Source organism: Drosophila albomicans, chromosome X (assembly GCF_009650485.2).
Source record: "Drosophila albomicans strain 15112-1751.03 chromosome X, ASM965048v2, whole genome shotgun sequence".
Lineage (NCBI taxonomy): Eukaryota > Metazoa > Arthropoda > Insecta > Diptera > Drosophilidae > Drosophila > Drosophila albomicans.
In genome coordinates, this window is record NC_047627.2 from 30,957,853 (window position 1) to 30,975,047 (window position 17,195).

The 17,195-nt window shown below is 35.2% G+C and overlaps 1 protein-coding gene and 1 long non-coding RNA gene across 5 annotated transcripts in view; one reads left to right on the forward strand and one right to left on the reverse strand.

The window, feature by feature from the left end:
• LOC117566816 (transcriptional regulator ovo) overlaps nucleotides 1–9,787 on the reverse strand; it is a 32,111-nt gene extending 22,324 nt beyond the window's left edge. For all 3 annotated transcript variants that reach the window (XM_052003996.1, XM_052003998.1, XM_052003993.1), the window contains exon 1: nucleotides 9,569–9,787. The gene's annotated coding sequence lies outside the window, so the exon portion shown is untranslated. The remainder of the gene's footprint in view (nucleotides 1–9,568) is intronic.
• Nucleotides 1–17,195, forward strand: part of LOC127565473 (uncharacterized) — a 106,321-nt gene that overhangs the window by 13,884 nt on the left and 75,242 nt on the right. For both annotated transcript variants that reach the window (XR_007954783.1, XR_007954780.1), the window contains exon 2: nucleotides 8,581–8,627. This is a non-coding gene — a long non-coding RNA (uncharacterized LOC127565473). The remainder of the gene's footprint in view (nucleotides 1–8,580; nucleotides 8,628–17,195) is intronic.

The following is a 17,195-nucleotide window of genomic DNA, read 5'->3' on the forward strand; positions in this document are numbered from 1 at the left end:
TTTTATATAAAACGCATACATTGTTGTCGCTACAAATTGTCAATGTTTTAGTTAGTCGTGCACACACACACACTCGCACACACACACACATACACACACACACATATGGGGACAGTTGGCGGGGCGCATTCATGCATTCAATTCATTCATTCATTCATTTAGTCAGTCACAAGTCAACCCTGACCTGAAAAATACATGACACTAGTGTGTGCATTACATGTGCATATCCACACACACTCACACACTCACACACACACACATGCAGTAGGTGTGCATGCAACTGTTTAATGCTGTTTTGTTGTTGTTGTTGTATCTTCTGAATTGCTTTATCTGCTTTCAGCTTTAGACTTTTGCCCAGCAGCAGCAGCAGCAGCTTATTGATATTGTCATTAATTTGTTGTAATAGCTGCTTGCTATTGTTGTCGTTGTCGCTGTCGCATCGTTGCATGCAATTTAGTGTGTTCCATTCCAATTTGTTTCTATGCAATTTTAACGTTTATCGATACGCCCTCATAACCTCATTTGTGAAAAGTGCGACCTCAACTTGGAGTTGAGCTGCGTGTTTCATTCCACTTTGCTCCGTTTCATTGTGTTTCATTCCACTTTATTCCATTCCACTTTGTTTCAATGCAATTTCAGTTTATTGGAATTGCCTGCTTACCTTATTATACCCGAAGTGACCTCACCTCCAAATTACACATTTAACTAGTTGCGTGTTCTATTCCACTTTGTTCCGCAATGACTTTAGCTTAAAAGTACGGCTCTAATGCATCTGGCCTTTGCTATTTTAATGTCAACTGATAATATGCTTTGAGAAATTGTTGAAGTTATTGAACTTTGTTCCATTCCATTTCGTTTCTAAGATCCAATCTGCTAGTATGCTTTAGTTATAATGAAATGAAAGAAAAGCTTACATTAAATAGCGAGAGAATTGAGGCGACTTTTTTTTGTGTTCCATTCCATTTCGTTCCACCTCCATACACATATGGTAAAATGACTGTGAAACAGTACAACATGCTACCAAACATTTTTCCATTGAATTTCTTTACCGTGTTCCATTCCCAATCGTTCCACTACATTTTAAACCCCTTTGATTCACACAAATCCAATTAATCTTGACTTTACATCTACGTAATCTTATCTAAATCTGAATTGCTTACAATGCTGTAATCTTGAGACGATCTTCCCTTGAATGAAACTGTAGTTTCCAGTGATGAAGGCAAGAGACACGGTGAGGAGGGGGAGGAAGCACCGACTGTGGCAATTGGCATTGACATTTTGGCGAGCGGAAACTGTTTAACATACAAGTACAATAAATCATTTGAGAAAACGAGCCCATAATTTGTTTAATCAATAACTAAATGCATTTAAATGCTATTTAAACAATGCAATTTGCATTGCAATCAAACAACAACAACAATTGAACGAACAAAAATTTCGCACACTTGAATTAAATGCAAGCTGAATCTTCTGTCTCTCTCTGTTGCTCTTGCTCTGTCTCTCGATCGATTTCAACAACTGTCTGTCTATTTATAGTCCGAACACCTTCGACGAAGGCAAACATAAAACAAGTTGAGTTTCCTTTTCCTTTAAACGGATGTTAGAGGGACACATTTCCTCTCGCCGTTTGCCTTGCTATGTAAAAAATATATATTATATTTATACTTGAAGATTGGTATGAAAACATGACATAATAAAGTAGATTCGAAAATATATTGAAAATGCCATTATATCATATATTATAAGATGATCTTATTTCAGCTCAATTCTTTCAGTCATTCAGATGAGCGCGCGCAAAAAAAAGCAAAAAAAAGCAACAGAAGAATCAACAATCGAAATTGAAATTCTGAAGCATGCGGAATGCGAAACTCGTTCGTCTCTTTAGCGTTAAACAAAACAACAGTTAACTTTTTTTTATCAACAAAAAACAACAACAACAAAAGGGAAACAAGTTCTATTGTTGAGTGTTAAACGTGTTTCAATCGCAAATTAAAATTGTATATAAATATATACATATGTGCATGCGTATTCATAAGAAGCAAAAACAAACTGCAATAATTTGATGGTTTATTGTCGTCCGCCCCAAAAAACGAGTTTCCATATGTATTAAAAATACAAATAATTATACTAAATACTAATAAATATACAGTCAGCAAGCAAACAATTTACAAGTTATTGACACTGCATAAAACCAGTAAAAATTGATCAGAACTCAGAATTTCAATGATGATGTGTCTCTCGAATTATAAAAAGGGAAATTCTTGTTTGAATTAAACGACAACTCTATAAATGCATTTTCATGCTTATGCTGAAAAAAAAGCAAAATCAAATATATAGTACAAAGAAGATGAAGGCGAACGCTCTTTGGTCAGGTATTTTTTCTTTTTTTTGTGCTCCAACTGCTGCGTCAGCGTCAGAAAAATAAAAATGTACAGAAGAGAGCCCAAAGCAGAAGAAAAAACCTCGCTTCCTTTATTATTATTCTTTATTTATATTTATTTTTTTTTCCCAACTGCGCCTCCTCCTCGCCTTTTTGTATATTTCAAATACAAGCGCGGGACGCAGTCGAGCGCAGCACTTGAGACCAGTTTGGCGTCGCTCCCTCTGCATGGGAGTGTGTGTGTGTGTGTATAGGTGTGTATAGGTGTGTGTGTGTGTGTTGATTCACTGCACAAATAAATCTCGGCTTTGAATTTGTGCAGGATTCTTGCCCTTTTTGCTTTAGCTGCTTGCTTCGTATATTCTTTTCTTTTCTTTACTTTTTTCTCTCTTTTCTGATTGTCAAATCTCTGATTTTCTACCTTCTACGGTGTGTGTGTGTGCTAGAGAGAGATGGAAGTTGAGCGTGAGGTAGCTAGTAGAGTCAGCCCTTAACAAAAAAAAAACAGGTAGACAACTGCATTGTTTATCAGTCAGTCAGCAGGTAAGAACATTTCTTGCCTCACAGACTCACAGTGCAGAAAAACCTGAATACAAATGACTTAGGCAACGAACTTGAGACCAAGGATTCCCAAACACGGTGATCTTCAAATTGTGCACAACAGAACAACACAACACAACATGTGCCTTCAATTGCTGATGAAACTGGGAAAGAGTTGCCAATTGTTTTTTTCTAAACTAAACTATTTGAATTGTGCAAATGTTTGAGAATTTTGTTTGTTGGCAACCAATTCAAATGGGAGTTACGAACTTTTTTTTAAATTCTTGATTTAGCTTCACGTTGAATATAATTGTATTCACGTTGAATTCAATTATAGATTTCGTTTAGTTTCAGTTTCTTTTACGTTGAATTCAATTACAAATTTTGTTACTTAACATTTGAATTTAAATTTTCATTTGTAATTAGAGAGACAAGTTTATCAACTTGCGCTATTTGAAATATGTTTGAATTAGTATTATTTTAATATATTATTAATAAGTATTTTTTATATTTTAAGTATTATTTACTTTGTGATATTATTCTATTTTCTAATTACATTTATAATTAGAAATTTAATAGATTTTATTATTTTGTAGTATTCTATTACTTAAAAATTTATTTGAAAATTGGGTTTGTAGTTAGAAATTTCATAGATTGCAGTATTTTTTAGTGTTCTTAGTATTTTTTTAATATTTAATTTTGAATTGCATTTATAATTAGAAATTTTATGAATTTTATTATTTCGAAGTGTTCGAAATTTTATAGATTTTATTCTACAACTCTTTTGATTTTATATTCATGATTTTTTTGACATTTTGTTGGAAGTGCTTTAAACAGCTTTTTGCTCGGAATCTTCATAGAACAAATCTAAAATTTTATAACCAACATTTGAGTGCTTTTTCTTGAATTCAATGCATTTTAATGTGGCTGCATTTTATTAGAATTGATTTTTGATTTAATTTATAATGAGTTTGCTTTCAAAGCTTTGTTAAATTTGAAGAATTTGTTGACTGACAAATGTTCTAAAAGTTTGCAACATTTTATTACAATTTTTATTTGCTGTCGAAGAGTTTTTTGTTCTTTATTCGTTGAGCAAAAGAAATGGCTAGAAGCAAACAGCGGCGTCTGTTGCATTTACTTTTGCTTTTGGCAGTCAGTTGTTGCACAGCTGGGGCAAGAAGTGGCAAGTGGCAAGTGCCCCAGAGGGAAGCGGCAGAACTTTTGCAACCTTTCGCTAACTTCCGGCCGCGTGTTGTAACATCTGCGTGCGTCAACTCTTTGTGTCTTTCTTTTTTGGCTTTTTGGCTGTCTTCTAACAGCTGCCTGTCTTATTGTTGTTGTTGTTATCAAGTGCTAAGTGGTCAATGTTGAGTTATCGCAGCGACTTTATCAATGAATTTCCTTCGTATTTTTATTGACTTTTACTTTGGCACAAGAAGAAAGAAGAGAAATGAGCAATGAAATGAAGTGCAAAGATCGCTCAAACTCGATTGCTACGCCACAGGAAGTTAGTTCAGTTACTGTGGCAGCTGTTTATTTCTCAAATTATATACTATATATAGTATATATAGAGTAGAGTTGTTCTAGGCACAGGCGCGTAGTCATCAGACCTTGTCTTAAGGTCGCGCTTCCATAATGCTTATGAATATTTATGGCTGCAGCACACACGCAACTAAAGCATATATTTATAGTTGGGAGAACAACAGAACAACATAAAAAAAATAAGGAGAAAAAAATCACAGACTCTGGCCAAACAGCAATTATGGCTGTGGCAAACACACACACACACACACATACAGTCAACATTATGTGTTGCACTTGAGACAGGCTTTGGGCTTCTTTTGGTTCTCTCTCCCGCTCGCTCGCTCACTTTGTGGCATGCCCTTGTTGCCCGTTGACTGGTTCTACCACTTTTCGTGCTGCCTTGACTTTGGCTTTGGCTTTAACTTTGGCGTTGGCTTTGGACAAATGGCCCAGGCCCAGGCCGAAGCAGCAACGCCCAAAGTCAACTTACACGTTTTGCGAAGCTAGCCCTATGTCTGCTACTCCTCCCTCCTCCCTGCTCCCTCCTACTTCCTTCGCCTGCCTTGCTCCCTTCTCAGGCAGGCAGCTTCATCATCATGTTGCAAGTTTTCTGCTAGTTCTTTTCCTCTTTTAACTGCTTCTATGTATCGCTGTGCTTTTGCTTTAGTTTCGTTTGCCACATCTTGTTGCGGCTTCTTCTCTCAACTCTTTGTTTTAGCTGCTAGACTTGTACTTTTTGCAGCAACAGCAACAGCAGCAGCAAGTTTCGAGATTTGTGGCTTTGTTGTTATATAATTTTTGCGCCACAACTTGAACTAACTTTATATATTCTACACACACATGATTCTTTCGCTCTCTCTCTCTCTTCTCTCTCTCTTCGGTATTTGTGTGCGCTCAAGTGTGTGAAGTTCTTGGCCAACAACGTTAACCGCTAAGCTAAGCTGACTCACAGCCATGTCCAGAATAATGCAAAGGCAAAGGCAAGGCCTCTCTGCAAGCTTGAAAGCAATAACTAAGGCAACGTTGCGGTTGCCACAGATGATGCCACAGGGTGGCTCAGGTTCAACCACAAAAGCTAACTAACTAAACAGACCGACTAACCAACCCAAGTAACCAACTAACTAACGAACGACAAAGGCAAGCTATGAAATTCAAATTCTGGTGAATTTCGCTTGCTTCAATTGTATTTATTATTATTACAATCCAGTAAAGTATAATAAACACGCTAAAAGCAAAACAGTGCGGTATTATTATTAAAATATACTAAATAATATACTGAAAAATACTAAAAATATACTAAAAAGATGTATTTGGTATATTGATATATTATTGCATTCGAAATGTGGCTCAAAATATACTAGACAAACGTAATCACATACCAGAATTATACTAAAATATACCGAATATACAATATTCGGTATAACAATGAAGTACTGCATTCCAAATATACCATAGATCTCAAAATATACCAAATTGTCAGCCACTCTAAATAATATACTGCAAAATACTAAAAATATACTAAAAAGCTATATTTGGTATATTGATATATTATTGCATTCGAAATATGGATCAAAATATATCAGATGTACCTGTTTATATACCGGAAATATACTAAAAATATACCAAATATACAATATTTGGTATAACAATGAAGTACTGCAATCCAAATATACCATAGATCTCAAAATATACCAAATTATCAGCCACAATTAATAATATACTGCAAAATACTAAAAATATAGTAAAAAGCTGTATTTGGTATATTGATATATTATTGCATTCGAAATATGGATCAAAATATATCAGATTTACCTGTTTATATACCGGAAATATACTAAAAATATACCAAATATACAATATTTGGTATAACAATGAAGTACTGCATTCCAAATATACCAAAGATGTTGAAATATACTAAATTGTCTGCTAAAACTGATTGCTGATGGAGTAATTTGCTACACCGAAGTATTTCTGTAATTACTTCTACAATTTGATAAAGAATATATAATATAATATATACTTTATAAGGTCGGCACAAAGGAAAAGCCTTTCATTGAATCGTGGTTTGAAGTTTCACAATCTTCAGCCTTAAGTCAAAATTCCATTCCTTAATTTTTTTCATAATTGAAATTCAATTCTATAATTTTTAACCTTTAATAGCTTCTTTGCAAGTTCACAATTTCAAAATTCAATTTTTTGCTACCACATTTAAGTTAGCTCAATTTCAGCGCCAAAGACTGTAATTAAAGCTAACTGTAGTTGCAAATGAAAATGTTGCACTTTAAATGCAAATTTTGTGGTGAGAACAAAAAGCAAAAGCAAATTGAAGTTTGTTTGAGAGATTTAATGAAAATGTGAATATTGAAGAAGCAAAGCTAAAGCCAAAGAAAAAAAATGTATTCATTTGAAAGATTTTTGTTGCTGTTGCTGTTCAACTGAAAATTCAAGTTATCCCCTCGAGTTTGCGTTTCTGTTGCGTGTGATTTAAGATTCAAGATTGGGGTTCAACCGCAACTACAGCAAGAGCAAGAGCAAAAGCAAAGGCAACAAGTAATTTCCACTTCCACATCCACTTCAACTTCCACAGCAGCAACAACAACAACACTTGCCACGCCATTCCACATTTTGCTAGCCATTCCTATTTCATGCTCTCCCTTCTTCCATTCTATGCTGTTATGATTATTATTATGCTCTATTCCTAGACGTAATTATGATATAGTATATATATATTAAGTGTTGGTTTTTTTTTTGCAAAGACAAAGGGCAGTTAAGCATGTGAAACAAAAGACTTAGGCAACGAACTTGGCACTTGGCAAACCGCAAAATCATTGAAGCACACACCAAAAAAAAACAAAATTCAGAAGTAAAAATCGAAAAAACAAAATCAAGAAAAACAAAAACACAACCAAATTCACTTTCGAGACAAAGTTCACATAAATTCTTGATTAGAAAAGAAAGTTCTACGATTTGAATTTATTGATATGAATATTCTTCAACTCATTTCATGATTGTTTTTTTTTTGTATTTTTGTTTTAGTCATGGTCAAGGGTGAATCTGAATAGTATGACTTAATAGGCACAGACAGACAGACAGCGAGAGCGATTATGTAAGACATCAACAACAAAATAGATGGAGCAGAAACCGAAAAAAAAAAGTGGAGAACCGTGGCGAATCGAATTCAGAATTCAGAATCTCTTCTCGTTCGCCCAGCTCATTCAATGAAAGTGATTGATGTTGCCAAAGATTTTTTCGGCGTAGAAAAATACAATAACGAGAGAGAGAGAAAAAAACAAACGCGATCAAGGGTCGCGTCGTGTGGGCGTCGTCAACAACCAAAAGCTAGACTTGGACGCTGATTATGCTTGAAAATTTGTTTTTGTTGTCAGTTGTTTTCGCAGAGCTTGCCCCAGACACAGCGATAGCCATCAGCATTTTGACTGACAGATTTGTAGCTATTATATGGTCATAAGCATTTATTTGCCTGTCAGCTTTTTGCTTGTTAGTTTGTTAGTCGCCCGTAATGAGCTACGAAATGTAACAAATCGCTTGCTTCTTTTTTTCAGGAAATTCAAATTAGTCCTTCAGGCGATATTTGCTATTGCTTCTCAGAAATTCAGCAAAGCATTTGGTTTTTTTTTTTTTTTTTTTTTTTTTGTGACCAACTTCGATTACAATCTCTCAACAAAAGATTTTCAGAGTTTGCCATTCAATTTTGTTTTTTTTTAATTTTTGTTTTCATTTCAAATGTATTTCAACTTTTTATTATAAATTTCTTAAATTTGTGTGATATTTTCTTTAAGTTTGCATTTAATTTCTCAACTATTTTCATTTCAATTTCATATGCGTTCGAAATTTATATTTAATATGCATTTAAGTTTGCATTTAATTTTCTAATTGTTTTCAACGTTTTATTATTTCATGAGTTTGCATTGTATTTCTAAACTATTTTTGTTTGGAATGTATTTAAACTATTTTCAACTGTATATGAAATTTTGTATTTATTGTATGTATCTTTGAATTTTTTTATGTTTGCACTTTATGTGTGAAATTTTAATTTAGTCTTCTTCAAGTTTGCATTTAATTTGTGTTTAAAATTTATTCTTATGTCAAATTTTTGTTTTATCTTTTTATTACAGTTGCGTTGTGAACTGATTTGATGATTATTTTTTGGAAATTTGTTGTCGTAAGTTAAGAGTTATTTTTTTAAAGAAATTAATGCTTAGCATTGATGTAAGCAAGCAGCAAGAACTTTATTCTCAAAATTGAATTGAAATTCCAGTTTCTGGAACTTTTTCAATTGTTTGAGCTTTATTTGAAACTATTGAATGTTTGATTTTAAAATCACAGATTGAAAAATGTTCAATTTAAAAGCAAAGCAAGTAGAACTTCTTATTTTTGTTTAAGTCAAATGTAAAAAGTATTTTAATGAAAAATTTTCAAATTCAGTATTTGAAATTTAACAATTAATGAATTATCAATAATTGCAATCGATTAATAGCACACATATTTATCTATTATTTTCATTTAATTATTTTTTTAATTTTTTCATTTCTATTTATTATTATATTTATTTCTGTTCATAATTTTTTTATGTCTAGTTATTAATTATTTATTATTTTTGATGAATCTATTTATGATTTATTTATTTGTTATTTTATTTGTATATATTGCGATTTATTTTTAATTATTATTAATTAAGTTTATGGCGAAAAATGAATTTGTGGCGAGCTTGGCAACTGTTTTACAATCGAAAAATAAGTTGCACAAAAGAAGCTATAAAATTTGATATCGATTTGAATGTGAACAAGACACAATGGAAATGAGGCAAGAAAAAACGAAAAAAAAAAACATTTGGAAGAACTTTAAACAAAATCAATTAATGCTGAACGAACCACAAAAGCGAATTTGAGCCGATCGGGATCATAAAATTCTTCTATTAAAAAAAAAAAACTGAGTAAGAAAGTTTTCAGAGTTTCCAATGAAAATGTTTTATGTGCATTCTTCATTGGTTGTTTCTTTGGTAAAGTTGCAGTTGCAATTTGCATAGGGTCACAAAAAAAAAGAACAGAAAAACAAATGACTTAGGCAACAAACTTGCTGCCGAACTGTCGAATATCAACTTACCATTTTGCGGTTTGCTTTCGGCATTTGAAGTCGAAATCGAAGTTGTTGTTGTTGTTGCTGTTGTTGCTGCTGCTGTTGCTGATGATGATGATGATGATGACGATTCCTGCGACAGCTCGAGACTGTGACGCGTCTGTCCGAAATAATGACGTCGATGATGGAAACGTTTGCGTGATGAGGATGCTGATGACGATGACGATGTTGTTGTTGTTGTTAGGCTGAGTGGCTGCTCCTGCTGCTGCTGTTGACCCTGCGGCTCAGGGGCAGGGGCAGGTGCGGGTTCGGGTGCTGTTGGCGTCGCTGGCGACGTTGGACGCGTTGGTCGCGGTGAATTCGGTGCTAGCGGTGTGGGCGTAGGCGTGGGCGTGTGCGATGGTGACGCCTCCCGAGCGGTGGCTGCTGATGTTGCTCCGGTTGCATTGGAGCTGTGGCTGCTGCTGTTGCTGCTGCTTGGACTTAAAGGCGGCACAAGGCAACGTTCATCGTCCTGCGCCTTGTGCTGCAGCAGATTCTGTGATTCAAGCAGACGCTGTTGCTGCTGATGCAGGCGATTTTTGATCAAGAAGATTTTCGGCATGATTGCTCAATTGTTGTTGTCGTTGTTGTTGTTGATCGCACACACACACTAAAGCACTAAACACTCATAGAATAAATCACACACACAGAATCACGCGCGCGTACACAACAGTAAACAAAACACTAATCCAAATGTGTGTCTGTTTTAATGTGTGTGTGTGTGTGTGTGGGTCCGATTATCCAAAAAAAAAAAAGAATTATTTGCTTGGTTGTTTTTTTTTTTCTTTTTTTATTTTGTTGTTATGCTTGAGCTCGGCTCAGTTTAACTTTTTGTGTTTCTTCATCATTTACAAGTTGTTTTACGTCAAAAACAAAACATATATGTATATGTATATGTATATTATAATAATATATTGAACACGATTAATGTGCTTTTTTGGTGCAGCGCACTTTGAAAAACAAAACAAAAAAAATACGATTCTCTTTTTTTAGTTTTATCAGTTTATGAGTTTATTTTTGTTTGTTGTAACGCGAAACCGTTTTTGAAAATTTTCAGAGTATTTTCGGTATGCTTTTTTTGAATTTGTGTTTTATTTGTTTGAATTTCTTATTTTGTGTTTTTTTGTTTTTGGCAGTTTTGCAGCGAAAACACGTGCATTCACAACGCCGGCTCGCCTCTTACTGTATTCAAGTGTTGCCAGCCGCTGAGCAGTTAGGCCAAAGTCAACCGCAAAACGCAGCAGCAGCAACGGCGGCAGAAGCAGAAGCAGCAGAGCTCTGTTGCTCTACAACAAACTCAGTTAGATGCGGCGAATTCGAAACGCAAAACACCGTAAGCCGCGCACTTTTTTTTTTCTGAGAGAGGGTGAGAGCGTGAGAGAGAGCGAACCAACAGCGAGAGTGAAGAACATGCAAAGAACATATTTACAGGTAACCGAGCTCTTCGGCTGCGGCTTTGACAGCGACTTCGACAGCGGCTTCGGCTGCGTTGGCTCTTCGGCTTTCGGTTCGGTTCGGCTCTTTCGGCTCTGCGTCGGCACCTGAGCTCGTTGCGTCGACAGCGAAGAGAGAGTGAGAGTGTTTTGCGCCTGCGTTGTTGTTGCTGCTGTTGTTGTTGTTTTCGCTCACATAACGTTTCTCATGCAGTTTTTTTTCTTCTTTCTGTCTTCTGCTTCTTCTCGCTCTCTCGTTTCGTCGTTCTGCTACGTGTGCGTGCATGAGTGTGTGTGTGTATTACTTGGTTCAGAGTCAAGGTAGAGGTAATGTTTTATCGCTGCTGCTGCGTCTTCTACTTGTTGTTGCCTTTAAGCCTGTTGCTGTTGCTTGGCTTGGCTTGTTTGCTTGTTGCTTTGCCCATTTGCCGGTTGGGATGTTTTGCTCGTTTCAATTGTGTGTATAGATATTTCTACTATGCTGGTATGTGTGTGTGTGTTCATGTTTGTTTGGCTTGTACTTGTTGTACTTAGAGAGCTGCTTAATACTGCTTGCGGCCCTCGCCCTCTTCCCCTCCCCACCACACACACCATTCTACTCTCGACTATTCGCTGTAGTTGTTTGGTCTTGACTCTGGAATTGGCGTTTTTTTTCGTTGTGTTATGAAAAACTATTTACATTTCTATTAGTTTTAATCGTATTTAAGGGTACAAAATGTAAAATAACATGTATTGAAAACAGCAAATATTTTTATACACGCTATCCATAGGGTAGAAGGGTATTATAACTTTTAGAAGGAGGCATCTCCGACCCTATAAAGTATATATATTCTTGATCAGCATCAACAGCCGAGACGATCCTGCCATGTCCGTCTGTCCATTTGTGTGTCTGTCCGTCTGTCCGTCCGTCCGTATGAACACCTAGATCTCAGAGACTATAAGAGATAGAGCTCTAATTTTTTTTCGACAGCATTTGTTATGTTTGCACGCAGATCAAGTTTGTTTCAAATTTTTGCCACGCCCTCTTCCGCCCCTGCAAATCAAAAAAATCGAATAATTTTAAAGCTAGAGTTACGAATTTTGGTATATACAATAATAGCTATAGTAGTTATGATTCCTGAGAATTTGGTTGCGATCAGATAAAAATTGTGGAAGTTATTAAAGAAATAAATTTGTATGGGCAAAAACGCCTACTTACTAGGGGTCTTAGTTGCTTTGGCCGACAATCTGGCACATTTTGCCGTCTATGGTATATTTTGAATGCGGTACTATATCGATATAACAAAAATACCATTCGGTATATTTTTAGTATTTTTTTTTGGGTATCTCATAGTCGAGACCACTCGACTGTAGCTTTCTTACTTGTTTAAACACATTCAAGTATTCGCAATCTCAAATGTTTTAAGAATAGTCATAAATTATAAGAACATCTATTATAATATTTACATTTCTGTATATTATTCTATTCTTTATCTATTTCTTTCATTAAAGCATTCAAGAAAATCATATTCTAAGTAACAGAACACTATTTCTAATATTGTATTGAACAGAATTTATTGAGAAAATAATATAAAATTAGATAGATGATCAGCATTTGTTTGTCAAACCTGATCTATCAACACTTTAGTTAAAAGTAAAACTTATTTACTTATTTATTGAGGTCTTTTGTAGCATATCGAGAAATGAAAATTCTTTTAATGCAAAATAAATGAAAAGCACAAAAAATTGCTGAAGAAAGTGCTTTGAACATTTGTTTCTAATTTCAGTTACAAATCAGAAGATAAGAAATTAAGGAATACGAGCTGTTCATAATATTTGTAATTTTTACAGTTTATAATAACGATAGACTAACAAAATCGACGTATATTATAACCTATAGTATTATTTTTTTTAAAAAGTAATTTTCAAAATGTGAAAACCAATTTTCTTGTACTAAAAATGCGGTATTAATATTGTATAGCTTGGAATCTGAAATGTGGTTGGTCGTAAAATTCCAATTGCAATGCAATATGCTAGACGGCTTTGGCAAGTTTGTTGCCTAAGTCGTTCGTTTGCAGCGTTTGCCAAAGAGAACCTTTAAGAATTTCATTTCATTTCATCATTATCGACAGCGCACTCGATGTGTGTGTGTGTGTGTGTGTGTGAGTGTGTGTGCAGCTACGAAGAAGCGTAGATACAAGAATAAAGTACAAGAACAAGAAGAAGAAGAAGCAACAGCAGCGACAGCGACAATAAGTACCATATAAGCGAAATTAAACGGCAAAATAGTTGGCAACGCGCATGCGTATGTGTGCGTGTGTGTGTGTGTGTGTGCGTGAGGCGGCTATAAAAATGAAGAAGCAGCAAAGGCAGCGTCCGCTTGTAATGAGCGCTTAGAACGCGCTTAGAATGGCAATAAGATTACGGCGAGTGAGTTCGCTCTCTCTCTCGCTCTCTCACTCTCTCGCTCTCTTCATCTCTCTCACTCTCACTGTGCTCTGTCTCGCTTTGGCAAATGCGCGTGCGAGGGCAACGACAACTAACGTTATTTCACACACTTTGCCGGTGTATGCGTGTCGATTTTGTGTGATGTAAGCGCTGCGGCGACAAACGAAGCGACGAAGCGAATTCGCCGCACTGCGCACACCTGTAGCACACACACATACACATACGCACACAAAGAGAGCTGAGCGGCGACGTAACAAATTTACAGCTAACTCTGTAGCTGTATGCGGCGAAAGAGTCGCTGAGAGAGAGAGAGAGAGAGAGAGCGATCAGCCAGAGCGAGAGAGTAAGGCGAAGAGCGTGAGAGAGTAACTTATAGAGAGAGCGAGTGCAAAGCAGCGAGAGAGTGAGTGTGTGAGAGAGAGAGAGAGAGAGCATGGCAGCAAGTGCGTCAGATACCTGTTGGCTCTTGGCTTTGACTGTGACTCTGACTGTGACTCTGACTTTGGCAGCAGCAGCAGCAAAAGCAGAGGCAGAAGCAGAAGCAGCGCTTCTTCAACTAATTGTTGTTGTTGTTGCAGTTGCGCTGTTCCTGCGCCACAACTTCACTCTCACTCAAATGCCGCTGCCTAACCAAATGCAAGTGCTCTGCCCTTTCGCAAGGCAGCAACAACTACAACAACAACGACAACATCGATAACGACAACCAAGAACAACAACAACAACAACTGCAACAATCCTGTTGTCTGTTGTCAGCGATTTCTTCAAGGCAATTTGTATGTGTATTTGGTTTTTGTTTTTTCGTTTTTCGTTAGACTCTTCAGCACGCCATCCACTTAATTTATTCAATTAAATAATCCTTTGGAATGTGGCCATTTTTTGTTTTTGTTTGCAGGATTCTCTTAGCCACAGATTTATTATAAAGAAAACACAATTTATTTTCAATATTCTGTGTCGTCATCTTATATGTTAGTTCAAATTTATTCGAAATGTTTTGAGAAGATATATAATCTCTTTTTTAATAGTATGAAGAATTTGGAATGAGATAGGTATTGGAACTTATTACGGGCCTTATTGACTCTGAGTCACAATATGGGTATGTTTTGATCTCTATGGTATATTTGGAATGTACTATACTATACCAATATATCAAAAATTACCTTTGGTATATTTTGTTGGCATTTTTAAGTATATCAATTTTGTATATTTTACATGTAATACTACAACATTATACCAAATATCACACCTTGTAAACTTTTAGTATATTTGTGGTATATTCATTTGGTATATTTTAAAATTAATACCACGCAGTTGTGTTTTAAATTATTTTCTTTCTTGTTCGTTATTAAGTCATTTAACTTAAATTATGTTGCATTTATTAATATGTTATTTATAAGTTATTATTTTGATTTTAATTGTTTGCTTCTTTGTTAGTTTGTTATGTACATACGTCTTTATTATACCCGCTACCCATAGGGTAGAAGGGTATTATAACTTTGTGCCGGCAGGAAATGTATGTAACATGTAGAATGAGGCATCTCCGATCCTATAAAGTATATATATTCTTGTTCAGCATCAACAGCCAAGACGATCTAGCCATGTCCGTCTGTCCGTCCGTCCGTATGAAACACTGGATCTCAGAGACTATAAGAGATAGAGCTATAATTTTTTTTCGACAGTATTTATTATGTTTGCACGCAGATCAAATTTGTTTTAAATTTTTGCCACGCCCACTTCCGCCCCCGCTAAATCAAAAAAATCGAATAATTTTAAAGGTAGAATTGCGAAATTTGGTATATACAAAAATTACTATAGTAGTTATGATTCCTGAAAATTTGGTTGCGATCAGATAAAAATTGTCGAAGTTATTAAAGAAATACTTTTGTATGGACAAAAACGCCTACTTACAAGGGCTCTTAGTTGCTTTGGCCGACTATCTGGTATATTGTGCCGTCTATGGTATATTTTGAATGCGGTACTATATCAATATACCAAATATACCATTCGGTATATTTTCAGTATTTTATAGTATTTTCGGTATATTTTGAAAAAATTACCGCAATATTTTGCCTTTATTAAAAATGGGTAGTGGGTATCTCACAGTCGAGCACACTCGACTGTAACTTTCTTACTTGTTTTATTATCATTTTATTTCATTTTTATATTTTTTAATTTCCTTTTTTTATTAATTTCCTATTATTAAATTAAATTTAGTATTTATAATTTATATTTTTATTATTTGTTATTTGTTATATTTATTGTTTTTCCCTGACTTGCTTTATTATTAATCTTTTTTTTTTGTTTTAGTTTTGTATTTAATATTATTTCTTTTATATATCTTTATTTCTGATTTTCTGTTTAAATTCTATATAAGTTATTTATTATTTGTTGTGTATTTATTTTTATATTAATTTTATTAGTATGCATGTTTTATTATTTTTTAATTTACTCTTTACACTTTAAGTCATCTTTGATCTAGTTTTTTTTTGGTATATTTATGGTGTATTTATTTTTATTTTGTTTTTATTTCCTAATTTTTTAATTTACTATTTACACTTTACTTCATTTATCTAGTTTGTCAGGGATATTTATGGTGTATTTATTTTTATTTTATTCTGTAATTTTTTAATTTACTATTTACATTGTAATTCATTTATTTAGTTCGTTTGGGATATTTATGGTGTACATATTTATTTTTATTATATTTTTATTTCCTAATTTTGTAATTTACTATTGGCACTCTAATTAATTTATCTATTGTGTTTGTGTAGTATTTATTGTGTATTCATTTATTGGTCTTCTAATTTGTGCAACGCGTTGGCCAGTTAGTTAATCCTGGTCAATAAACCAGACCTAGACCAGGGCCACTTGCCAACTTCTTGCGCTGGCTGCGTGTATCTGCTTATCTCTAAGCAAGTGTGCGAGTGTGTGAGTGTGTGTGTGTGTATGTATGTGTGTGTTGGTGTTACTTGAAATTGCGCATGAGCGCGTACACAGAACGCAGAGCGCAGAGCAAAGCGCAGAGCATAGAGCCTATAACACTATTAATGCTTTGGGCTTTAACTTTGCCTGCCTTGCGCCTCATCATCATGATGTTGCACTCTGACGATGACGATGATGATGATGATGATGATGATCATCTGGTGTGTCTGTGCGGTAATTGCAGGTCTTTAAGAATGTGTTCTTTTTTGGACCTTCGTACTCTCTTGTTTACCTCCAGCGAGCACTGGCTATCCACCTCTCTTTCTCTCTCTCTGTCTCGCTCTCTCTCTTGCTCTGTCTATGCTCCGTGTCTATGTAATGTTTTTTCTTCTTCTTGCGCTTCGTTTCCTTTACTTGTTCTTTCCGTCGTCGTCGTCGTCGTTCTCTCTCTCTGTCTTTTTTTTTACTTTTATCTTTATTTGCTCAATTGTCGTCATCGACGTCGGCGACGTGCTCGTCGTCGTTGTTGTTGTTGTTGTTGCTTCGCTAAAATAATGCTAAAGTAAAGTGAAGTAAGAAGAAATATACAATGAAGAAGAAGAAAAGAGAAAAAAAAAGTAAATGAAGAGCGGGCTGGAATACCTGTTTTACCTGTTTGTATACCTACTAACGTACTAACACTGTTATAGCGGATTCACGGCGCACGGCGCACACGCCTGACAACAACAACAACAACCAAAGGAACAACAACAACAGCAACAACAACAACAACAGCAGCAGCGACAATGCGATTGAAGACGAGACCGAAGCCGAACTCCAATCGCAGTCTTCAG